The sequence below is a fragment of the Hetaerina americana genome, unplaced genomic scaffold (assembly GCF_022747635.1).
Source record: "Hetaerina americana unplaced genomic scaffold, ioHetAmer1.1.p SCAF_4, whole genome shotgun sequence".
Classification (NCBI taxonomy): Eukaryota; Metazoa; Arthropoda; class Insecta; order Odonata; family Calopterygidae; genus Hetaerina; species Hetaerina americana.
The window spans coordinates 17,454,357-17,479,182 of record NW_027286985.1 but is presented as its reverse complement, the minus strand read 5'-3'; the positions used below and the strand labels follow the sequence as shown (position 1 = coordinate 17,479,182).

The following is a 24,826-nucleotide window of genomic DNA, read 5'->3' as shown; positions in this document are numbered from 1 at the left end:
GTATAAATTATGAAAATGTAAGGGAATTGAAATATTTAAAATCTGATAAACATAGTACATTATTTACTTCATATTACAGATATTTCTAATTCCTATTTGTTTAAAAAGGTTTCGTAACATAAATAGAAAACTACTATTCAATTGTTTCTGGCTCAACCTTGTGGAAATTCATTTTAATGAAATTAAGAATACTACTAATTGACATGAGCATATTGTATTATCCTGATATAGACACGCATAATTATTTTACTGCGTTGTTTATCTAATGCAGTGATCATTGTATTAGGTACTGCCGCAAAGAACTGAGTCATCCCAAGCTAATCATTATTTCATCAAGCAAGTTTCCTCTTAATATAATAATGTTCGAGTTTACTATCGTGAAAACATTTTTTTCTGCTATTTCCTCGTAAAATGATGAAAAAGGAGTATTTCCTTCTATTTAGAGCCATGGACATCTCTGCGTGGGATCTCTCCAGCTAGCTACATTCATTATTCAGTTTTCCCACGTGTATATTGGCTTAATTGTAATCACTATTTTAGTTGCAACCATGTAGTTTATTGATAGCAAATGGTATTTTATGAATACTTTGATTTCATTTCGTATATTTGAATTATTTAAAATTTGAAGTGTGGCTGCTAAAAGTTGTGATTTCCGGGTATTCATTAACATAACCCCATGCTAAATTTTAATCAATTTTGTTTGAAAACTGGAGTATAATTTTTCGCATTAATGGTTTCATCTCTTGTTATTTTAAGATTAATTTATTTATGCGAAACTTTTGAATAAGTCGGTCAAATGAGAATTTTATAGTTTTTAGAATTAAAAGTTCACAATAATTCTGCCGGGACAAAAATCACAGTTCTATTTTCAATAGAACTACTTTGGAAACTATTAATTTTCTTGAGCCCATATCATCAAAAGTCAAATTAAAGTATTTTCAAAATCATTAGTTTTCAGAGAAACATGAGACAAAAATGTGTGTAAAGGCATGCACAATTTTGAAACTCAACTAAGAATAAACTTTTTGAAACGAGAAAAGCAATCAATAGAGAGTAAAATAGTTCTATGTTAACGGCCAATTACGGTTTATAAATTAGAGTCCGATTTTATTAACCATTTACTGTATCAAAGTAATAAAAATTAAATTGTTGGCAATAAAAGTTTGCTTCCAGTAACAATTTTCGATTTGTCGGGATCAAAAATTTGAACCTATACACAAACACATTCTCAAAAAGAAGAAGCATCATCAGGTATATTCTCCAAGCGCATTTAGGAGATTTAAAAACATTTTCGTTGAAGTATTATACGTTTATTTTCCATAAATACAGTAGTTTTAACAGTAACTTATCTTCAGTTTTTTTAAAATACTGATAATAGTATTAAATTTGGCTCTTGTCATTGGGCATTACTGATAATGGGATGACGGAAATTAAGCATTGACAAGATCCCTAATTTATCTTATATTTTAATTTATCTTTTGGCATACAATTTTAGTCCCATTTAGAGTAATAGTAATGACTAAACGGATAGTGTTGATTTTAAAGACCTTGGTTGTAGTTTTGAATGACCCCAAAAGTTGGTTATTGACGCAATAGGAGAAAAAATAAAATCGATAGAAAGGAAAACAAACGCAAAAGTAATAGAGAAGGTAGTAGAAGTGAGAGGGTTATTTGAAGAAATTATTAGATGACTTGAAAGGTGGATGCAGAAGAGTTCGAGGGGCTATGGAACATTGAAGACCAATAGAGGAGAGAATATTAGGCAAGCGAGGTGGGTGGGGGGGGGGGGGTAAAGAAGAGAAATTTTGGACGGCATAAAAGGAGACAGAAAACATTTGGAGCTGAAACATGTTTTATTGTATTACAGGGTTTACGGTAAATATTGCCGCCTTAGTCTGGCGTAGTGTAGGAATGCTTAGTTCCTGGATCCCAGTGATTAACTTGACCTGTGGACAATTGTTAATAACAGCGCTTTTCTGCGCTGCACATGGGGACTTAATACTTAAATTTGTAGGTATTTGCATAACTTTTATGGTATTTGATGTTATGCTGGGAAACGGTTGAGAATTTGATCGCAGTTAGCGGATGAATTTGGATTAGGAAAGAGGTATGATAGTGACACAATTTCATGTTTGGAAACGCGAAACAATGTCAATGCATGTGGTGAAGAATTCGAGGCTAATCGGTGGTCTGTTTACGCATATGTTTATCTATCGGCTAAAAGTACTTCTACCACCCACACCCAAGGAGTTGTCACACGGTTTTAAACTCAAGTCATGAGTTGTGAATTTTTGTCATGTGACCAGCAAATTTTCCAGTGAGTCAGTTTGTTATGTGGACGGAATTATGACGCCACACATTCCTCACGGGACGTCAATTGCCCTTTGTTCTCATATTGTTATGGTTTTTCTCGTCCTCACTGTATTTTTTTACAAACGTGTCAACATGTTCAAATGAGAAAGGGAAGAATATTTCGCAGAATTTTTAAATGCTGATATTAGTGATTTTTAAAAATAATCATATTACCTTTGAGCTTTTAAATTGAATTTATCGTTGATTAAACTTTGCTCGAGTGACCAGAGAACAGTTCATGCACTTTTCGTTGTCTTTCTCTAGTATGTTGCTACACCAGTGATCGAAAGGAAATTTCATTTTTTGAATCCGTGTGACCAGACCAAATACCTTGGACAATTTTAAGTAATTGGACATGACCAATACATTCAAAGCGCTTTAAAAGATCAAAGAATTTTACGAATGTAGTGTTAAATAAATACGATTCTTATAATAATTAAATATCTGTTAATATTTCTTCCACATCAAATTTTTCCAGTGAATTCATTGAACGTGCTTGGGAACCTGTGTGAGGTCATTAATCGTAAAGCCATCAGCCATTTGAGACAAGCAAATTACTTGGCGATACTTAGATTAGATGGCGACTTTTTTAGTCCATTAGAAAGGAGTTGCTCCTTCCATTTTTCATAATTCCCCACTTACTTTCTGCATTGCCCTACATTATGGATATATGTTTCCGTTCGTCAGAAATAGCATTTTTCAATGTCTAATACAGCTCAAGGGATTTCCCTCAGAAAACGTGTCATATAATATTCTTTCAAGCACAAATTAGTTTTGTAGCATTAAATTCACAGTTAATGTCGGTTCCTAATTTGTATTGCCGCCCTAAATTCATCAAATAGTAGATATTCTTCAGAATTCTCCACCATGTTATTTTAATTCCGACGTGCTACCCACTTAGCTCATAAGTAGTTAAGTTAAACAATTGAAAACTAAAAATTAAACGTTGGTTGCAAATTTGCAAGGGTGTTACTTACACATGAAAATAGACAATGACGGAACATGTAAGCCTAATAACACTTCGCGATGGCGCTAAAATTATTTTTTATTGAAAGTGTTATCACCTTACAAATTAGTACATTTTAAATATGGAATATAATACCGCGAAAGGCAGTGCTGCTCAGATAAAAAGTTATCTCTTTGAAGTAGCAGTAGTTTTAGGAGAGGCGACCGACAGCTAAGTTCATATGCACCATTAGGGATAGATTGGAAAGGAGGAAGGGTGGAGAGAAACCCGTCTTCGGCAATAGAAAGGCGCCAAGGGGTCCCCAGTTTAACGCCCCATCCAACGGAAGTCGTACTTACTCAAAGTGCTACCCACAAAGCACCTCAAGTAGGAATCCGGATGTCCCTGAAAAACATCTGTCGCCTCAAGGATTCGAACCCGGGCCCTCTATGTGGGAAGCCAGTAGGTTAGCCACCACACCATACCGATCACCGTTTTCTCTTTGAGCTTCATAGACTGGGAGGAAGGGAGGACTCTCGTATATGCGTCCGACACGCTGCGATTCAATCGTTTCATGCTCTTGCAAAATGGCATCAAGATAATCCAAAGATTAAAATACATTTCTGCGATGCCATCTTGAGATGCACTTGCCGAGTTCCAATCGTCGCTGAGAGGGAATACGAGAATTTCCGCAAGCTAAGAGTTGCCGACGAGACTTCATTTCACACCTGCAGTGCAACGGTTGGAAAATAGCTCAAAGACAAAGCTTCCAAGAGAGAAAGCTTTAGAATTTCTTCATGGTGGATTAGGACGGATTTCGTTGCTGACTCAGAGAAGGCAGTCACCAGAGCGTTGAAGATTGAGCTGGATAGAGAAACAATTAATGATCGCAAAGATCCTATGCGTTTCGTCAAATGGTATATTTGAGTGATTATGTTTAATAGCCTGGGAAGTATCTTTTTCATTGCTATTAGAAAACCCTCATTTCTATCCGAGGTGTTTCTTACGAAGACTTCTGAGTCAGATGCCTTTCGTTGTTGCTGGAAAATTGAGGAGGAATCAGTTTGATTAAAAAATTCCGTCGCCCCATAGGAAATCGGTATTGTTCCTTGTTGAAATTCAATGATTCACCATAACTTCATTCCTTCGGCAATCTAATTAAGAGAATAAATGCCTTTGCCATAACTATAATTATTAGGAGGTGAGAATTGATGGCGGAAAATTTGGGGATTGAATTGTTGGTAAGGAATCTAGTTCCTGTCTCATCCTCTCAGTGTACCAAAAAGCTATACTTCTGTATGCTAGATGAATCTTTGGAAAATATCGGCAGAGGGATATACATATTTTTCCTAAAATTTTAGCTTTTGGTCAGGAAGTAGGAATGGAAGGGAGGTAGGGTTATTAATTAGGATATAGTTCTTAATTTTCAATTCAAATGATGATACGTTATAATTATAGTTGAGTTTTCCTCTTCTTCATTTGAGAAAGATGCGGAAAAGTGAGAAATATTTTATTTTTCGATTACCGATTCAAATCACTGATCTTATAATCCGCATAATTTTTCCCTTTCCTCATTGAAGATGTCATTCGATACATATCTATCCTATTGATTCCGGTGTGTTTTCCATTCAACATCTTTCAGTGAGAGAATCTATAAAATACTGCTTACCTCATGCTGACTCAAAAACTTGAAATCCACTTTGAAATGCGCCACCTCTTCTATCGACAAAAAACGGCAATCTACGATTTAGTCGTCTAATCAATAGTTCGTAAGTTAGACCCGAATAAGTATACCGGTGTAGGCTTTGCTAAAATAGACTCTAATTCCTCTCCGACCTTAAATGGATTTCCGTGACCTTAAAAGCGTACGCTAATCGACTATCATGAATGATAATGAATATTACTTTCAGAGTTCATGAACATAAAAAGGAACGTAGAAGTGGGAAGCTGTTGCAAACTTTCACTCACCGGATGAATTATAAAGATCACCGCGGAAGGTTCTGAGGTTTTATGAGCGGCTTGCCGACCTAAAATAACATAGGAAGGAAATCTTGTATTAAATGATCTGGCAATCGATGCGGAAAGAATAGAGGTGCCTGTGCAAGGCTAGAGGTGAAAGTACTGCTTGGTACGATACCAGCAGAAGAAAAGTATTACGCGACCCTCTCCGGATGAGTGCAATGCGATGGAAAGTATGTCTCATAAAAATGTTAGAGTAAAGTATGAAGCTTATGTTATAGAAAATGCATCTTATTATTAGCCCTGATAACCCATTTTTGAAAAAAATTAAGCCAATATCGCCCCATCTGCCATTACAATCATTTTGTGGATATTAAAGACGAATACCTGACCAGCAGCTTGATAATCATTAGTTATTAAATGTTTCCTGGAGCTGGCAAATGTTTTCAAAGAACCAATTTACTAATTGCCTGAGTATTATGTGACAGCTTTGTTTTAGAAAGTAGAACCAAACATTACTACGGCACCCTGGACAATAGAAAGCAAATAGGTTTAGTTAGATATGTTGGCCAATGTGGAAGTGAACTCCACCGTGAAGAAGGTGTATTAAATGCTTAATTAAATTCGTGTTATCATAGGAAATGACTTCGCTATGGGTTGGCATTCAATTTTCTAACTACAACTTCTAACTATCAAAGTAATAGATACCCGATCCAATATTGTTTCCATAAAATGACATTACGCTTTTTAGACACTCACCTTTGCCATGTAAGTGTAATTTAATTCAACTGGAACTTATCCCTGTATGTTCATATAATTTATTCTTTTCATTTGCATGAAAATGCCTGACTTTTATGTGGAATATAGCGCTGTACTCGTAAGGTCCGAAAAATAGTCTTTTGAAATATCAGTATGACAGTGGATTGGATTTTATGGGGTGCGACTAGAGAGAAGGATGGAAAGAATAATAATGGTTGAGAGGAGCCGGACGAAAGTTAGTTCAGAGTCAGAAAATATCGAGGAAGGCATAAAAATTAGAGTAAGTGTTGGGAGTATTAGGATATTGATGGTTAGGAGATTCATCCTTTTAGGAAATCTTGATCATTTGTAATCCTCTAGGTAACGCAATTTCCGGAAAATTCATGGGTCATGGGTTCAAATCCCGCCATGGGTAAAGATATTTTTTACTAGGTGTTCAGTTTATATTTACCGAGCTTTTTAACGTGATGGCCATAACAGTCAGAGTAACTTAATGCCTGTTACTGCAACTACAGATATAACGTATTACTATGAAATAAAATTATAATTTACACGCAATATACACACGATTCTTGTATTTATCTATTAAGTCAAAAGAGGCTATCAAGACAGATGGCTTTGTTAAAGATTTGTATTTCAACCTAATTCCAAAATAGTAGTGAAATGGGGTAAACTTGATTGAGTATCTTATCATCTCCAAATACCGCCTACAGCAACTGCCTTGAAGTTGGCACTACCTTTCGAAAAACTATTTAATTTTATATAAATTTCTTTACTAATGGAAAATGTCTTAAAATTGGCGTTGAATATGCAGCTATTCTGCAAATATTAAACCCTTATCCGTGCAATTTCCACTGCCAGAACTAAAATATATCCATAAATCTCGTAAGTTAACAAAATATTGCGCCGACGTTATTCGAATATCTTCACTTCCGTAATACATCATCCACCCACGTCACGTTTGCGGAAAAAATCAAGGCAGCTCTCGAAATCAAGCGTGCCAAAACCGGTCCTTCGCTTTTAAGTTCAAGGTAGAAAGCAACGTCAGTGATGACATTAGGGTGGCTATATTGAATAAGTTCAATGGGCCTAGTGATTTTCCGTTAACTTCTGATGCTCTTGTTTCCTGTATGTGTCCAGTTCATCGAACCCGGCCCGGTCAGTAGTCCAAAGTTCTACCCCAGGACTCCCGTGACTCATTTACATAGAAAAAGATATAAGGAAAAGGGATAGGAACACACATGAAGGACGAACAAAAAAAAAATATATATATATATATATATATATATATATATATATATATATATATATATATATATGTGTGTGTGTGTGTGTGTGTGTGTGTGTGTATATACGTGGGTGGTCTGAAAGTTTCCGACCTAACAAAGATAAAAGACATTTTTTCTAAAATTTCTGATCATTTCTGAGTTTGGAAACTTATCAGATCACCTTCGTATGTATAATACCCCAAATATATATATATATATATATCGCGACCCACATATATATATATATATATATAATTATATAATTATATATGTGGGTCGCGGTAGTCCAGTGGGTAGAATGTTGGACTGCTGACCGGAGGGTCCCGGGTTCGATTCCCGGGCAAGGTACTTTGGGCACCTGTAGCAATACCCAAGCTAAAGTGATTATTCGGGTACCAGGTCTTCCTGGGAAACCATAACCGGCACAGGGAAAGGAACTGGCCCCCCTACCCTGATGTGTGAATTTCACACGCCGTATAGGGCGTAGTACTGGGTGATCTCTACCATCACCAACTAAACCAACCTTCGGGTTGATTACTGTGTTTATGGTTTTATATATATATATATATATATATATATATATATATATATATAAATGGGACGGCACAATAGTACACAAATAGAACAGCAACATTTAAAAGGACACTCACTCGGTAAATAGTTCGAGCTTTCGGCCCTCTCAGAGGCCTTCTTCAAGTGAGACGAGTCTATTTACCGTGTGAGTGTCCTTTTAAGTGTTGCTATTCGTGTTCTATTGTGCCGTTCCATTGTTGTGCCGCTCGTGTGAGTTTTCCGTACAATCGTTATATATATATATATATATATATATATATATATATATATATATATATATATATATATATATATATGAGTTTAAAATATAAATTGATAAATACCGATTAAATTCTTATGGAAAGATTGATACTCTCCATTGAATTAGAGCAAATTGTACTCCTCGTCTAGCACTAGGAGGAGGTACTTTAAGTTTGCAAATACATGTACTGTATAGTACTTAGCTGTGCGTCTACCGTCCATTTAAAAATTCCGTTACTTATGTTATTGCTTGGTTTATTTCGCGTCATATTTTCTCTAAATAATACGCCTGGTTTTTAGTTAGAACGTGAGTGGATCTCCTTTTTTAACTCTCACTTCGAAGAATGACTTTGGCGCATAATAATGACGAAAAAGAGAAAGTTTTTCCAAAGAACTCCAATATTACCCGTTAAAATAAGCATCTTCTTCACCCGGTTGTTCTTATTTTTGTTTAATATTGTAATCAAATACATAATTAATGTATTGTAATAACTTGGTTTTCAAGTTGCCGGAATGTCTGTGAGTTCATCGTATCATAGCAAATGGTTCTTATTTTTCTGAGTATTAGAATCTGCAAGCTTCGGATAATTCGGCAATTGCATTATCCGCCGGACTTTTCCTATTTATTAATTAAAATATAATTTTAACCCAAGGTGGGTCTAGGGTGTTGCAGCGAGAACCTTTAGAAGTTTGCTACAACTCGGGGGAAACGTTGAGCTCCAAGGTTCTCCATACGAGTTCACCCTCTAAGGCAATCTACGAAGCCTTATGATCAACGTTAAATTATAATTTCTGGGGACTCACTGTTTGTAAGAGGCTAGGCAAACTCTCAGGTCCTTTTGGCCCCAGGACCGGTCGTGCAATGTTTACGCTTCGGAATTTTAGTTTCATCGCTCGCCCCGTTCCGCTTTTGATCACGGGTGATGGAACGTGGTCGCCAACCTCACTTCCCGCCCCCCTCCCTCCTGCTTCTCTCTGTCCCCACACAAATGGGTGCGCACGCAAGCGGAGGTACCGTGGGGAGTGCATCAAGGGAAGGGGAGTAGGACAAGAGCGAACGCGAGTGAATACTATACACACGGCAAGTGGGAGGAGTGAAAGTTCCCAGGAGGGGAAGGTGAGAGGCGAGGTGAAACGGGAAATTTTTGTCGGGGGGTTGGAGAGTGGCGGTCCAAGAGCATATCTCTTATGCTTTTTTTCTCTCTTCCTCACCCTAATTGCACTCAGGCTCAGTGCCGGGTGGTCGGATCTCATGATTCGTCTGGCATTGGAATGAGAAATCGAAAAGACTGCCAGGTTATTTTGAACGGACCAACACAAATTCTCAGTAGGAATGCATTTTACTGGTTAAGGTGTGAAGCTCGTCGTTGAGTAATCACCATTGCATCATTTTGTAATTGTGGAATTTCGGTTTCATGGAATAGAAACTTTCTTTTTCTACATGATCGTAAAGTTAGAGCTTGGAATCATCTGTGGATGATTTGGGATCCGTCCCTTGCAGTCATTTTTACTTTCGTCGCCATAATTAGGTTATTAGCTCTTGATTATTGTTTAGCCATCAGTGTCCTTTTATTTTATAGCAATTGAGTTTGATCACTGTTGTAACTTTTGTGTTTTAAAAATCATTCAAATCAATGAAAAACATCTGCAGTTCAGATCGCCTCTCGTTTTCTCTGGTTTGCCATGCCAACTGAGTGAAAAGCTTGCAGTCTTTGTCTTGTATATCTAGAGCGGTACAAAACGAGATCAACCAGTAAGTGAGATGGCAGGTAATATAATCATGCACCACGAACCACTTTCCATTTAGATTCCTGACCTCACCTAAATAAATGGCAAAAGTCCAATCATCTTTCCCTCCAAAATTGTACTCACTCTTTCTTTGCGTATAATATTTTACTGTAATTTGGTGTTATGTTTTGAATGACTTATAACCAGAAAAATGACGAAAGCAGTATCATCATATTATGGGCTCGATGCTGATAGAGATATATTGTGAAGTGAAAATTCGACGCATTGTAAATATTATCATTCAGTCTCTTAACTTGAACAAATAAAGTGTTTTTTATCAAATTTGCCAATATGTTAAAATTTCGTAATAGTTTTTTCTTTAGGCCCTTTCCCAAATTTTAATGACGCTCTAATTGTAGACTTGTGCAGTGCAGTGACGTGACACTAGATGCAGGAAGGTTTTGGAAAGGTGCAGATTCCAGGTGTGTCTGTATTAACTTTGTGGAAACTTGTCATGATGAAATTGCATCTGAAACAAGATGTTTGCGTATGCATTTTAGCCTACGCATAATTATGTGGAAACACCTTATGCAGAACGCATGATTTTTCAAAGGGAAATGCTTTATCATTTAAATTGTTTACGGTAGTTAAGCATTTGGGAAACTTCTAAAACGTCCAATGAATACCCATAAGAAGCTGTCGTAAAAGTCGTTCACACGCAAAATGCTACAAAATACCCTTTATTGCCATTGAATGTGTAGTGAATGTTTCCAGAGATATGTTCTTCGAACTTAAATTTACCAACGTTGAAAAATTTCAGTTAAAATCTATAACAAGATTAACTTAGCTAGTGAGTGTAGAGAAGAATGGAAAAATTTAAAGGCCAGATGAAAAATTTAAAGGCATTGTAGGGAAGAGAGACGGCTATTGGGAGACATTATAAGAAGGCAGGACAATGAATGCAGAAGGTACTGAGAGCTAGGATGCCGAAGACGGTAATAGAGAGGAGAATGCTCGGAAAATGAGGTACGGAGACGAATAAATTAGGAATTCTGGATTAAATTGGGCAGGCATGACGAGCTAAACAACGAGTTATTTCCATATTTATTATGGTTTTAGAGATATTTTGGTCATGTTAGTCGGGGCTTTAAAGTGGAGCAGTGTGTCCAGGGCCATTCGAAAGCCCACACCAGCCCGTTAGTCTGTTGCTCATAAATACTCATCTTAGCCTCCATTTTTCATCTGCTATTTTTAGTTTTATCATTTCGATATCGGCTCCCCCGAAAACAATCACTGATCAATTTTGGAGGAAACATGTTCACATTTGTGAAGGTTTCCGATTTTGTCACAAAATGAACTACGCTTCTGATCTCTTTGGACTGGAAGTGTTCTTACTAAATTGGTTATCGGTATAGAGTGGTCAAATATAAAATTAAGTACTCAAAAATATGTGACAGTACAGAAGGAAACTAAAATTAAAATGACTTTCATGCAAAAAATGCTCACTCTATAACTTCAAATAACGGAAAACGTACGTATTGAATTCGTTACTACAAGGAATAGGCACTTTATGGACATCTGGACAGTAAATATATGGGTAAAATATTATCGTATGTAGAGAAAGTTAAATGCTACTCTCAAGTTTCTCCTGTACGACCTAATCTTCAAGCATCAATCACCAGTAAATTTGTATTTATGTTTAATATTTCATCCAGAAGCGGGAGAACTGAGAAAAATAACGTGGGATTCGGTCTCAGGAGTGACTTTGTGTCGCAATTAAATATGGAAAAAATGTTGCCCTGCAGTGCATAATGTGCAGTTCGGCGGATCCGGCCAACCGCCCGACTCCAAAAGTAATATTGGCTCTGCATACCTTAGCACAACCTTTCAGATCTGGGATACATTTTCCACCCGCAAGGCCCATCTGGAGAGATATTTATAGGTTCATAGAACTGTAAAGGGGAAGAAACTTTCTTTTTTTACTTTCAAGATGAAAAAATTATCTTCAACTGCAGTGCAAGTTTAGCGTCCGATCGTCGTGACGGGAATTCACCGCAGCGTGAAATTGAATCCATTTCCTGGATATACTTTCGTGTTCTAATTAGACGTACTTAAAAGTATTAAATCGGCATAGCTCTTTGCGATCATTTACGGCGACGAGCATTTGTAGCCTACCACCTACATTTTTAGCATAGTAGAATCACCACATATTGAATGTGTTCAGAGGGGTCATTACTGTTACTGCGTTTTGTACGCACCCAAATGAGATTGAAAACCAGAGGATATGTAAACTTATTCATTCTCCATCAGAGAGAACAGAACACTTGAATTCACTAAGTCTCAAACACTGAAGATTTCATTTCATCAAAATGGGTAAAGGAGAGAAAAACCAACTCACACCAAAGATTCCTCTCCCCTTCAACAGAAAACTGAAACTATCATAACAGCTGAAAACATATGTTTCTAGTTTTTATAGAAAATCAATCCGTCCTAATTTTTTCTCGTTTTAAATAATTAATTAATATAATTATCGGAGGGGCGTCCTAAATCCCATAAAAGTACAGGTGTTCCATAGATATGGCCCAGAGTTTTGGTCTTCAATGCGTCATTACCTTTGGTGACATGCCTAAGCATTGGCATCTTACACCATTACCGTTACTGCAAGCCAACACTCAAAAATTATATTTATAGAGTCAAATATAGCAGGCTCCAACTTGTCAGATACTTATTTCTTGTCTTGATCACATTTTGTCCCATAGATTTGCTCCTAAAGACATGCTGGAAATTCTAAGAATAGCGTTTCTTTTTCATTGAGAAATTTCTGGAGAGTTTTCTCGTTTCAGTAAAAATAAAGCCAGTAGATATTTTGTATGATGAACAAACACGCTAAAAAAATGATTTCGTTGGACGGATGTGTGGAACTATTTTTTTCATGGGTGTAAATGTGTACGCTGGCAATTGGTGACGCTGGTGAGTAAGATCACATGGCCAATATTCGCCCAGACCTAAGATTGCAGGAAGTAATATTTTAAGAATGGAATTACCGGCATGCTATTATTTTTTCTTTATTATTTCTATACTCCATAAAATTGCTAAATTAAGCTCAAACTGGAACTGTTGAGCGTCTGACGGGTCGATATTATGATAAACATCGAAATTTTAGCCCGCCTTAACGTAAATCTGAGAAAATAAATAGTTTATTGCTGTGATGAAAATTACGAATCAGTTGTTTTCGTTCGACACGTATCTCCGCTTCTTGCATTCACTCTTCCATTCATTTATAATATTTTGGTTTAAAATACGAAGGAAATTAAGCTTTGAAAACTGAAGAACGATTTGGAAAAAAATTACTTATATTTGCGTAATTTACTTAATAACTTGCGTAATTACTCATATTTGCGTAATCATTTGTAAATACTAATTGACACAAGATCTGTATTGTCATATCATAAAAATATGAATAGGTATACACATAATCGGATGCATTATAATGTGTTAAAAGGCGTGAAATGAGCGCGAACTGATGAATTCTGATTTTCTCTTTTTTAATTGAGAAATTTCTCGCGAATTTTTGTAAATGCTGTTGGATTGTGTGGGCAATCTATCACTGGAAGCTCTCTTACTATTCCTGCGTGGAAATCCGTGAGCTGAAAGCATAATTATCACGCATTGCATACATCTGAATACACTGTTGAGCTGAAAGGATGTCAAGGTTTGTCAACTGCTGGGACGCATCGTTTCCGATTCACAGCATACCTGACGCACGACTCGTCATCCCAGTATTCGGTAGCTGTTTACAGTTTCGTTATAACCTCAAAGATCACAGTCTTTTAGTTGTGTACATGAAATTCACCCTTGGAGAATCCATTTTTAATGTCAACTTTTAACGCATTTTGGCTTTGAAATCTTTCCCAGAAGAAACGTGTGTCATTTATTTTGAGAAATGTTTGCTCGGACCTCAAGGAACCTCTGAGCTGAGTCATGCTATGAAAAAGGCGAGACGGTTACCAAATTTAGAAAATACATTGTGCTAGCACGGCCTACTTTATTTCCCCTTAACACTCAAAGGAGGGCGTGGTCTACATCTTTTGTGTTTCTGAAGATTTGCTTCAGTATTTTTTTAAAAAAAGGGGCCTAAAGGCTGGAAAATGGTAATACGCGATACTACGCCGTTGGTCTTTTTGATTGTGAACTATTGAGTCATTTTGCGCCTCGACAAGAGTGACATGCTTTCGTTTCCTTTGTATTTTTACGTTGCCTTTACGTTTACTATCGAATCCATTGTTCCTTCCCTTAATAATGATATTATGAATGGAATCCTCCAACGATGAGCAATACTCAATAGCATTGGTCTTATAAAATTCTTAGATAGGGTCTTGTAAAATTTGTAATTACAAGTACGCCCACGGCTCGCGCAATAAACACTCTTTAGGTTAATATTCTGACTCGAAGTACAAGCATAAGAATTAATTTTAATTTTGGATATCTCTGATGGCGTGGTGTCTGCCAGTTTAATCCTGATAAACCGCTGTTTGTTCGCAACCGAACTGCCAGTACTTACACAATACTAATGCCAAAGGCAGAACTCGAACTCGCGGTCTTTCATTAAGTAGGGGCCAGCGCTATCCACTCCTTGAACCGACTGACTTATGTGATTCGGCGAATAGAAATAAAAATAGGATTAAAAATATAAGCTATCAGCAGCTTAAATGGTTATTGTATTTTACTAGTTCATTCATACTAACTCAAAAATATTACGAGTTCGAAATATGATCGGGTCTTTACGCAAACATCGAATAACGAGTACACACACGACACCGCCCTGTCGTAAGGCTGACTTCCTGAAGTGTATCAGCGTCGTTTGCGCAGAAAAGGAGAAGCACTCCTAAGCATAGACTTTTTCATTTTCGTGATGGTCGCTTTTATTTCGTTGGTTATGCAATATCGAGATAGCATTCAATATTCTGCCGAAATGATTTCGTATTCCTGGCATGAAGACATAACGCATAATCGATTTATTCAATCATCTTAAGGTTAGCGAGTATGGATGACCCTGGCTTTAAGGTCATTGTATTCAGGTCAAAAAATAATGCGAATCATGAGGCGAATTTCTTTTTATGATAAAAATAAATAAAGCCATAAATCAGGGTTGATTGTAATTTACAAAAGAGTTTCACGTATAAAATGTTGCGCTTTTACCCAGACAAATTTTTCTCTTCACTTTTACTCTTTAAATAAAGTGCAAACGCAAAAGTGTACGTATCGAAGCGTATGCGTAACGCTGGACGATGAGACTTGAATGAAATATAACTTTTTCGGACGCCTTAGCAATGAGTAAATTCTTTCTAAATAAAAAAATCATCGTTATAAGACGATTTTACTTATTACCAGTTGTACTCGTATCTATTAATATGATAATTAAGTGCGTAAAAACAAGCTTCAATTAAGATCACTATCGCTGTTTACTGTAACTTCCTCCTCTTCTTGGATAGAAATTGGAAAGAAGCAGAATAATACAAAACTGGAGTGGGAATGATCGACTGGAAGGGACGAGGATTGGTTGAGACAGTACGTCATTAACTTACTCCTTCATTCGTAAGAAACGTAATTGGGACCAACACGCCTCGTTCTTGTTAGGGTACGAGGGGTTTTCCTTTGTGTCGGCTCTTAAAGTTCACGCTAAGACCGGTGACGCCGACCATTTCTTTCGATGGAAAAATTGATATTCGGTATTAGAATGGATCCACATCGGAAGTTGGAGATATTCGAACCCCAGCATATTATAGCAAGTCCTTTAAAACTATGGCTTCCGTTTCCCTCATGATAATAATTTCCCCAAGGTAAGTTTCTATCTCGTTCGGACACACGATCTATTCTGAATTTCTGATGACATATTATTTGTCATCTTTGAAGGCTCCTTAGATGGCCCGCAGCACTTCTAGACATTTCGATCTGAGGCTTGAAAAGGTAGCCGGCCGCTAATATAGTTCATTTGGTCTCTATCTAGGACACACATGGCGTGTGAGTAGACATTTATAGGTTGATATATTTTCATTAATCAAATGTGTGCATACCTATTGCTTCGTTCTAAGCTGTCCTGGTGCATGGTCACAGATCTTTATAACGCACGTGTTTTATAGTTATATTTATTTACGTGATGATTCATTATACTGTAATCACTATTCTTTTAATTTGAAACTAGGGAACCGAAAATAACTTGGTGTGGCTATGTTATTATTGGTTCCCTAGTTTCTCATTCGTTAGTTAGTTAGCTTGCTAGTTAGACTCTTTGCGCCAACACTACATGTAGGTATTGTTGGGTTGGGTAGCAATGTTAGTGATGGCAAGGTGTGGTAACACAGAGAATCGCGTTATGGGCATACTACCTCGATAATTAAACCTAAATTTGTTTTGACAAGTGAGGTTAGATCTTACTGATACAAGTCCAACGGCATCTGAAATGCATCCACCAGTGTAGGTATTGGTGCTGTTTGGTATTCCTTTCATTGTGCCGCTCGGAGTTTTCCAGGGAAATCTGGTACCGAAAAATAATGTAGCTAATGGTGTCTAGAGGTGTTTCCTGGAATCGAACCCGAGTCCTGCTGTGAACAGCCCAGCGCTCCACCCAATAGATTCTCGCACTCTTTTGTGTTGGATTACGAAAGCAATAACGAGCAAAATAAGATGGCGCCCCACATATGGATGGCGGAGCGAATGGGGTGTTTGAGATCATGAAAGGATTGAGCAGTTGTTGGGCATTTTAAAAGAACGATCATATCACTATTAAATTATTACACTGTAGTTGAAATAGGCTAATGGGCACACACTCCTGTTCTTCCAATATATTGGCCGCCCCTGATTCCCTGGTAAGGAAAGGAAAGACGGGCTTGTTAAATTATTGCTGCACTGACAGTGTCAAGGAATATTGTAACAGCGGATATACAAATATTTCGAAAAGCGACAAACACTTTGGTACACTTATGAAAGTGTGTCATCTAACGTGTGTGTTCGTTCCACTGGTTCCTCTCCTCCGTCTCCCATTCAAGGGCATGGGAAGATTTGGATGATTTGTTTCCTCGGTTTGACGATCGCCCTCACCCTCCCTCGCGGGAACTTTCTCTCTCGCCCTCCCCTCACTCTCACTCTCGACGGAAAACACAAAAGGATTCACGAGCCGTATTACGAAGGGACTCACGCGGTCGAGGAGCCGGTGATGTAACGGATAGAGACTGCGTCCTTTCCCTTAGCCCCTTCACGCCTCCCCTCCAATCCGGCGAAAAATTAACGAGGCAAAAAGAATGTGAGGAATAAAAATTCTCCTAAACGTTGCATAACTCAAGGAAGCGGGTGTTGGCAAGTACGTGTATATATGAGAGTGCGACCTTTCATTTTGTTTCGACAACTCACACGAGTGTTCCATATTATTTCCCTCCTCCTCTTTCTCCCACCCTTCAGAAGGCTTTTTGTGTTTCCTTATTTTTATTTTTTTGGGTGAAAGGAGAGGCAGCGTACCGCGTCTAAGAGTAACGACTGCCGCTAGCTCCATCGCGTCCGCGTGAGAAGGTTTTTTTTGTTTTTTTTTGCCTTTTTTTTTGGGAAGGATTAGGCCGTTTTCTTGTTCTTGCCCCTCTCCCCTTCCTTCCCTCGTTGTAATTCATGGTTGCGGTCATAAAGCGTAATAATCCGCTCGGAGGCGAGTACGAAGCCGCTCTCCCCCTCCCCGCCTTCCCCTTTCATTGAAAAAGTTTCCTGAGCCCTGTTTCCTGGACCTTTTGTTTTTTCCTCTTGTTGGAGCGTGCGCATTAAAAAAAAAGACCGGCCGTTTCGTCGATACTTCGAGGGGATGGAAATTTTGTGCGACAAGAATTTCCAGAGACGCGTTGGAGGGAAGCTACTTATTACCATTATCATTTTTTTTTAACTCCTGACGTCGTGGTGGGATTGCGAGGGGAGAGAACTTGTCCACGTCTCTCGCTCTAACTCTATTCCAAGTCAGGTTGAAGAGTTGTGTGGATGGAAATCATACTCAGCTGGAAATGGCTGACATTCCCAAACGTATTGGATATGGACTTGACTAGAGCAAATTAGCTGAACTAGATTCCAAAGTACTGGTTAATTAAGGGAAAATATAATTAGGGGATTTGGACATTCTTTTCATATACTCAATTGAAGTCTATCCGCGAGCAAGTTTATCGTCCAATTGCGAAACCAGTTGCTTTGTTATATCTATGACTGCGCACAATAGTGTATCTTTGCCACTACTCAATGTGACGAATTTTTTGTTTGCATCAATGGTACTCAAATTCCCAAGTACAAATTCTCAAAACAGGGTATATTTTTTCAAAAAGTGTCTTCGCCAGTTTTGCGTCATATGAGTCATATTTTCATGCACTTTTCGAACGTTTATTTAATATTGTGGGAGGAATTGAATTCCGGGTTATGTTAATTTTCATTGTACTATAGGGAGGAATGAGCTAGCATTTTAGCCAGATTAGAACAGTCACTGTAGTTGGAGAAGCTTAGCGCACTCAAGATAAATTCATTTGGAATTTAACCTATGAACCATATTTGAAGAAAGCCAAACTGTATCAATTATAAATGTATTTATATCATTCGTTTTACTATCATTACTTAACCATTGAATATTACTTTTACTTAAAAACCTTAATTTGGACAGTAAAAATGGAAATTTTAACCATCATTTAGTAAAAGCTGTAATTGAAAATTACAAGGCATTTGATTGTATCGGGATGAAATTTTCTAAATAGACAAAATAATAAAAGACAGAAGAGAAATAAATACAGTTTTGATGGTTTAATTGAAGGGTCTTACTCTAAGGAACGCGACTGTTTGCTTCTCAAGTGAATTACAGGGAATATTTTCTCTCTCAATACCTTTAGTTTCCTATTATTTTATAAGAAGTAAGTATACTTGTACAAAGAGATTGAATTCCGAATGCAAAGAGGATTCATTCATATGTGAGACATTTCTCTAGCATTTCTTTCAAGTTACATTTTGAATGGGAGCCGAAGACATATCAGTAAACTGCAGAGACTTGATCAACCTATTTCAAAAATTTCAAGGTCCACGTGGGTCGAACGGCTGGGAAGACCCGAATACTTGAATGTGCCTCCGAAGGATTCGAAAGTGAAAGTTGTGAACGCGCTAGGCATACGTATTGCGAGGAACACTTCCTGATGCTCGAGTATTGAGGATCTTAAGAGATCTGCAGTATATGCACAAATTTTAGATCGATGTTTCCTGCGTATTGTATTATCAATTGGGATTCTGCTGAGTAGAATCGCCATATTATTCGCCGTACTAATCGATTACATAACCATATTAGGGGTCTATTATTTAGACCGTCATCTTTTTAAACATAGGGACATTAAAATACATTCACTGTAGTGAACGGATTTGGTATAAATAATTATAAAACTAATTTTTTCGTAATCATTGTTCATTAACATGCTAATGCGTACAAAAATTCAGCGTCACATTCATTAACCAGTCAACTGATTAATCGGGTCGTTATAAAATGTCATTATTTCAACTCCATTATTAAGTCTTTCATGACGTGGCCTGAAAGGAAATTAACTTTCATTTGTAAGCTAATGGAAGCGATTACGGCATTGTTTTGATGACGGAAAGGTTTGTTTTTTTCACCCTTGAGGATGGAGGTGTGAGCAAATTATTCCAACAAAATTTCCCCCACCTCTCCTCAATTGTGACACGAGAAAAGTAAGTCTACTTCTAGCATTACTCAGCTATAAATATCTCATATTTAAAACGTGGGTTTGGCATCTTTAAACCATCATTCGAAAAATGCGATTAGAGCCGACGATAGTAATGATAAAGTTGCCAAAAGTATGAAGCATATGAAATTCGATTTCTTTTGAACGTCTATGCTATTCGCCATAGACTCGATGGTGTGCCAAACCAAAACAAAATGGGCGAATTAATCCATTTTTCTATTTTCTAACAGGGGTTTCATCTTTGTTCTTATAAATGTTCCTTATCATTTGGTTCTCGAGTGAAATTAAAATTAAATTCACCGCAAGTTCAGTTGTCTCTGTGGTATTTACATTTTCATGAGAGATGAAGTATACAAATACCCTAAGTTTTGACCCGAATCGTATAATGTCCACCTGACGTAGTAATGATGCTTCCTTAAGAAGTTGATCAGTGAGTTTCGTCAGGGTTTATTTATTATTTATTTAATCACATATCAATTTTAAAACGTGCAAAATTCCCGATGCTTGATTATCCCTTAATTTTTAATTCAGAGGTCATAACATAAATAATTTCAAACTGGAATTCGGTAATTTCATTGTTGGTATTTATTTTATTTGTTGGTATTTGAAAAGTGACGAAAAAATAATTTATCTGTTCCGTAATTAACTAAACATTCTCGTTAAACATTAGTTTATAACATCGAAATCATATTTACAAACTCTTTGAATAATGGCAACTCGCAGCAGATGCAATGTGGAGCCTGTATACATTTTTTAAAAGTAAAACCGATACTGCCATTTCTTTTCGGGAAGACCAAGCAAAGCTGATATCACACTCAATTCAATGTTGTGATAGTCGTGTGTTTTCATATAGATAAAAATATTTATTATTCAATTGGTGATATTTTGTTCAAATTTGTACCACAAGTCACTACGGAGGATATTGAAAGACTAATTTGACGAAACTTGGGAAACAAATTTTTCATACTGTAATATTTTTTATGTAAAATACTTCTTTTCTATTCTTTTGGTATAAGTATGATTTTAAAAAGATTTGCAATTTCATTTTTCAAAGTAAAACATGCATCACATTTGAAAAATACAATCGCTGTTTTGATTTATTTTTCCAATATCATCATCATTTCATCGGCCATGATCGTTAGAAAGATTTTGTTATTCGGCACCTTTCTGACCATGAGCATTATCGGCTGGCCATCTCCTTGCAAAACGATTCTGTTTAAATAGCGTTTCTTTATAATAATGATTTGTTTTAATGACACGAAAAGTTCCCATCCGTACCCAAAAGACAAATTATACTATAGAATTCTTATCATAATATTGTGACGATATCTATTCAGAAGCGGATTGAAAAGGTTATGTCAACTATATGCTTGAACTTTAAACCTATTTGATTATCATTAGATTCCCCTTCGTGGCGATTTTTTCAGTAACATTTCTTTATGAATCGAGCTTGCTAAAAGGAGTCATCTGATTGTTGATAGAATCGCCACTTTTGAAAGGAACAAGGTTTTTAGTCTCGATCCTTGTCGCTGAATTCTCGCGATGGCGAATCTCTGATAAATGTACGATCGAATGGACGGTCGAAGCTGATCGATTTTAATGGTACTGATCTGAAGCCTCAAGCTTCGAAAGATAAAGTATAACATCTTTCGCGAAGACTTAAGACTCAACACAACATTCCCTCGGCTATCACAAAGTGCAAGTGTTGGGACTTAGGACTTGAGACTACAGACTAGAGATCCCTAGTAAAATAACCTTCAGGCTTCTTTTGGTACACGATGATCGACACTGGGCACAACCAGTGCCCAGTGTCGATCATAGTAGGAATACACCATCATTAATTGTTGCTCAAGTCTTTAAAACAAGTCAGCCACCCATCTTACTCCTGGTTCATTTCACCCTGAAATGGACGGGAAAGAAATAATCGACTACTAAGCCTCCGAAACGCGAATTAGGGGAGGCAGTGAAAGGATAACGTGTTTTCCATTGCATTCTTTCCTCTCTCTCACATGCCGGGGACTTGGGCTGCCGGGTGGAAGACCGGTTCACTGCGCTCACGTTGCACCCATTCACACAGCTTCGAATATTTTGAATCGACTGTGTAAAATATTTTTTTCTAATCTTTTAAGTGGGAACATCTGAAAAGATTGAGCTGTCAGCTATCATCGAAGTTTCGTAGTTCTCTGGCCTAGAACGATGATCCTTTGATGCGCAGCGTATTGCGATGCGTTTATGTTCAAGACTAATCGTTTTCATTGAATGAATAAATATTGTTATAATATCCGATATTAGCTCAAATTAGTGTGCATGATCTTGAATATTAAGTGCCTCGGTGACTTTAGTAATTTCTCTCTGGACGCCACGCTGAACACAAATACTAGAGCGATCATGAAAAAAAGCCCTACCCCGTGCGGGTTTTAAGATTTCGTTCAGAGGGACAGTGAGACAGTTGACTGATTTAACTCGAATGGTCGGGATTTTGGTTTTCTTTTGTACAACAATACTGCGACTTCTAAGAGTTGGCATAATTACATGCAAAAAATTAATTTATCGAAATTTAGACCATGATTATGACCTGAAATTCTCCTACTCTTGCAATCGGCATTTGATTTGTTTTATTCGGTGGAGTCCCACACGAATCACATGCGTTCAATGATGCGTCTGCGTGTAACTCCCATGTTTCTTTTAAAGCGCTCGGCGACCTTTCTGCCGCACTAACCCCGCGCGTCATATATTGAAGACTCGTCAAGAACAAAGCATAGAGTCGTAAGAGATCAGAATAAATTATCTCTCGCCGTCTATTCCGCAACTATATATGTATGCGCCTATACGTACATGCGCAGGTGACGTCGTAATGGCCACCTGGATAGCGCCTGGGTGGACGACGCCTAGTGCATGCTTTATGAATTCCTTAGCGAGTACAAAGAGAGATCGAGCACGGGCGACCAGCGGCTAATTTTCCGAGCGTGGCGCCTCTTCCAGCCAGTCAGCCTCGTGAGAGCGGATTTGGTTGCCACCTGCCTTCAACCTAGACGAACGCCACTGTGCTTTATACGGGAAGAAATTCCGCAAGTCCAGCCAGAATTGGAGCGTATTTAGAATTGCAATTCCTTCGGGCAATAAGTGAGGCACCTGCTAAACCAATTAAGTGAAAATTTCGGTAACATCAGAAACTCCCAATAGAAAAACCTCAAAAAATCGTCGTCAATGTCATTACAAAAATTATGTCATTTGAAAAATATGGTACTCAATTGCATAAGCTGTAACTCCAAATTGAAATGTATCAGTTATTGAATAAAATTGAATGAAGTATTAGCAGATCGTCCGGGGTGGGAAAATATAATTTAAAAAAATAAGATTGCAAAGCTGGAAAGCTATTTGACGAATTACTCTCAGAAATAAATATTTTTTACCATCGAGTAACATAAATATGATTTAAATATAACATTTAAATGCAATGTTTTCCTGGGAACGTATTATTTCAAGTACTCAGGTGCTGAAAATATTTTTTTAATTGGAGTTAATTGGTTTCAATGCATTAATTTTTCTGTTGTATGGTACTCTCATTTATGTATAGGGAAATATATAATGCATTCCACATGCTAATCGTACTTAATGTTATTGATTGAGGTAAATTTAATTTTCCAAGTTCAAAAATTCAATCCAATGAAATGATCGAAAGAAATATCAAACAACTATTACATAAAACCTGTGGGAATGTACTTTTCCATTCCCACATCTTTTATGAATTTTTATTATTTTATGCTGCTTATTTTTGGAGTTCCTGGATATACCATATAATCCGATGGATTAGATATTAATATGTCGGTTCTCTGGCACACTGAGCAATAGTATTGAAAAGGGACTACGAAAAAAAAGTCGAAGTAAATTCAACCTCAAAAAATATCATAATATTCCTGCAACCAGTTTGCATTGTAAATTAAAAATTTCAACCCTTATTTGAATGGAAATATTTTGATTTGATTCAATTTGAGCTCACTGGTCTGGTGTCAATTTCTCGATTTAATTTAGTGCTATGCCTTGATTCTCACGGGAAATCCAAATAACACAGTATAACGTAACTAATTCCCAGTGCGAGATTTTATCATAGCATTACAGTCTAGTGGCATACTGATTGACCCAATTTGCCGAGTTAAAATTAATTTGAATGCTGTCTCTGGATTGAAAATTTCTTTACTTTGAAGGACAGTTGAGTACATTCTGAAGAAAAAATCGGAAATATTTGGTTGATAATGCTAAAGAAAGTAGCAGAAAAAAATAGATGCCGACAAGTTCACTTCTAAGCCATGCTAGTGAAATTCTTTATCACTTTTGGTCCCCATTGCAGATGAAAGAATGATATGGTCATGTTTATACAAGTATGCTATTTCTGAATTCTTCTAAACATAATTAAAATGGAGAGGAGTTTCTTTTTTCCGTAGTCTTTATATGACTCAATAGGTCTGTATATGACTTGTACAAAGCTCTTTCGAACGAGGGGACTGTTTGCATATATATAACATAGCACTTCCGCAACTGCAGTGTCACTTCAACTCCAGTGTCAGAGTTATCAAAATATTTCATGTTCCCATAGAGGAAAATTTAATTTGTCACGAAGGTGACAAATAAATCGCCATCTATTCTGCCCATTTGACTTTCTTCCACGAATGGTTTTGGAGTATTCGATGAGGCTACGTTGGACATTAGTAGGAGCGCGAGGGAACTCACCACTTGCGTCCTTTCCTACTGGGAATGCCGGCAGACTGCTGGTCGCAGCAAATTTTCCACTCGCGGGAAGTAGGGCTCGTTCTTTGCTTTCTCGAGCTGCAGTCTCGCACCACCCTTGCAAGGGAACGCAGCTGAAAGGATTTTCCTTCGGGTCCTCGGTGATCGTCGACTCGAACCTCCGCTTCTGTCCGTATCAGACTGAGTGAACCACGCGGACGGTGTGACTGTCTTAAGCGACCCTTCGAGGTTGGACGGCCATGAGAGAGTGTGTGGAGGGGATGGGGCAGGTCCGCGTTCTGCGGCAGGGATGGAAAGTGCACGATGTGGTGGGAGGGGAGGATCGTGCGGCAGAGGGGGACGTCGTAGGGGTAGGAGTAAATGCTGAGGGGGCGGAGGGGAGGCGGGAAAGAGAGTGAGAGTGAAGTAGGAGGAGGTGTGGAGTGGGAGACGACGGAGGAGGTTTTCGAGGTGGGTTTCGTCACGGTAATACGGCCGAAGGAAACCGTCTCATCCGAAGA

The 24,826-nt window shown here is 37.6% G+C and overlaps 1 protein-coding gene across 1 annotated transcript in view; it reads right to left on the bottom strand.

Moving 5' to 3' along the window:
- LOC139692131 (clavesin-1-like) overlaps window positions 1–24,546 on the bottom strand; it is a 55,406-nt gene extending 30,860 nt beyond the window's left edge. The window contains exon 1 of the mRNA XM_071590177.1: window positions 24,309–24,546. The gene's annotated coding sequence lies outside the window, so the exon portion shown is untranslated. The remainder of the gene's footprint in view (window positions 1–24,308) is intronic.
- Between the last annotated feature and the right edge of the window lie 280 nt (window positions 24,547–24,826).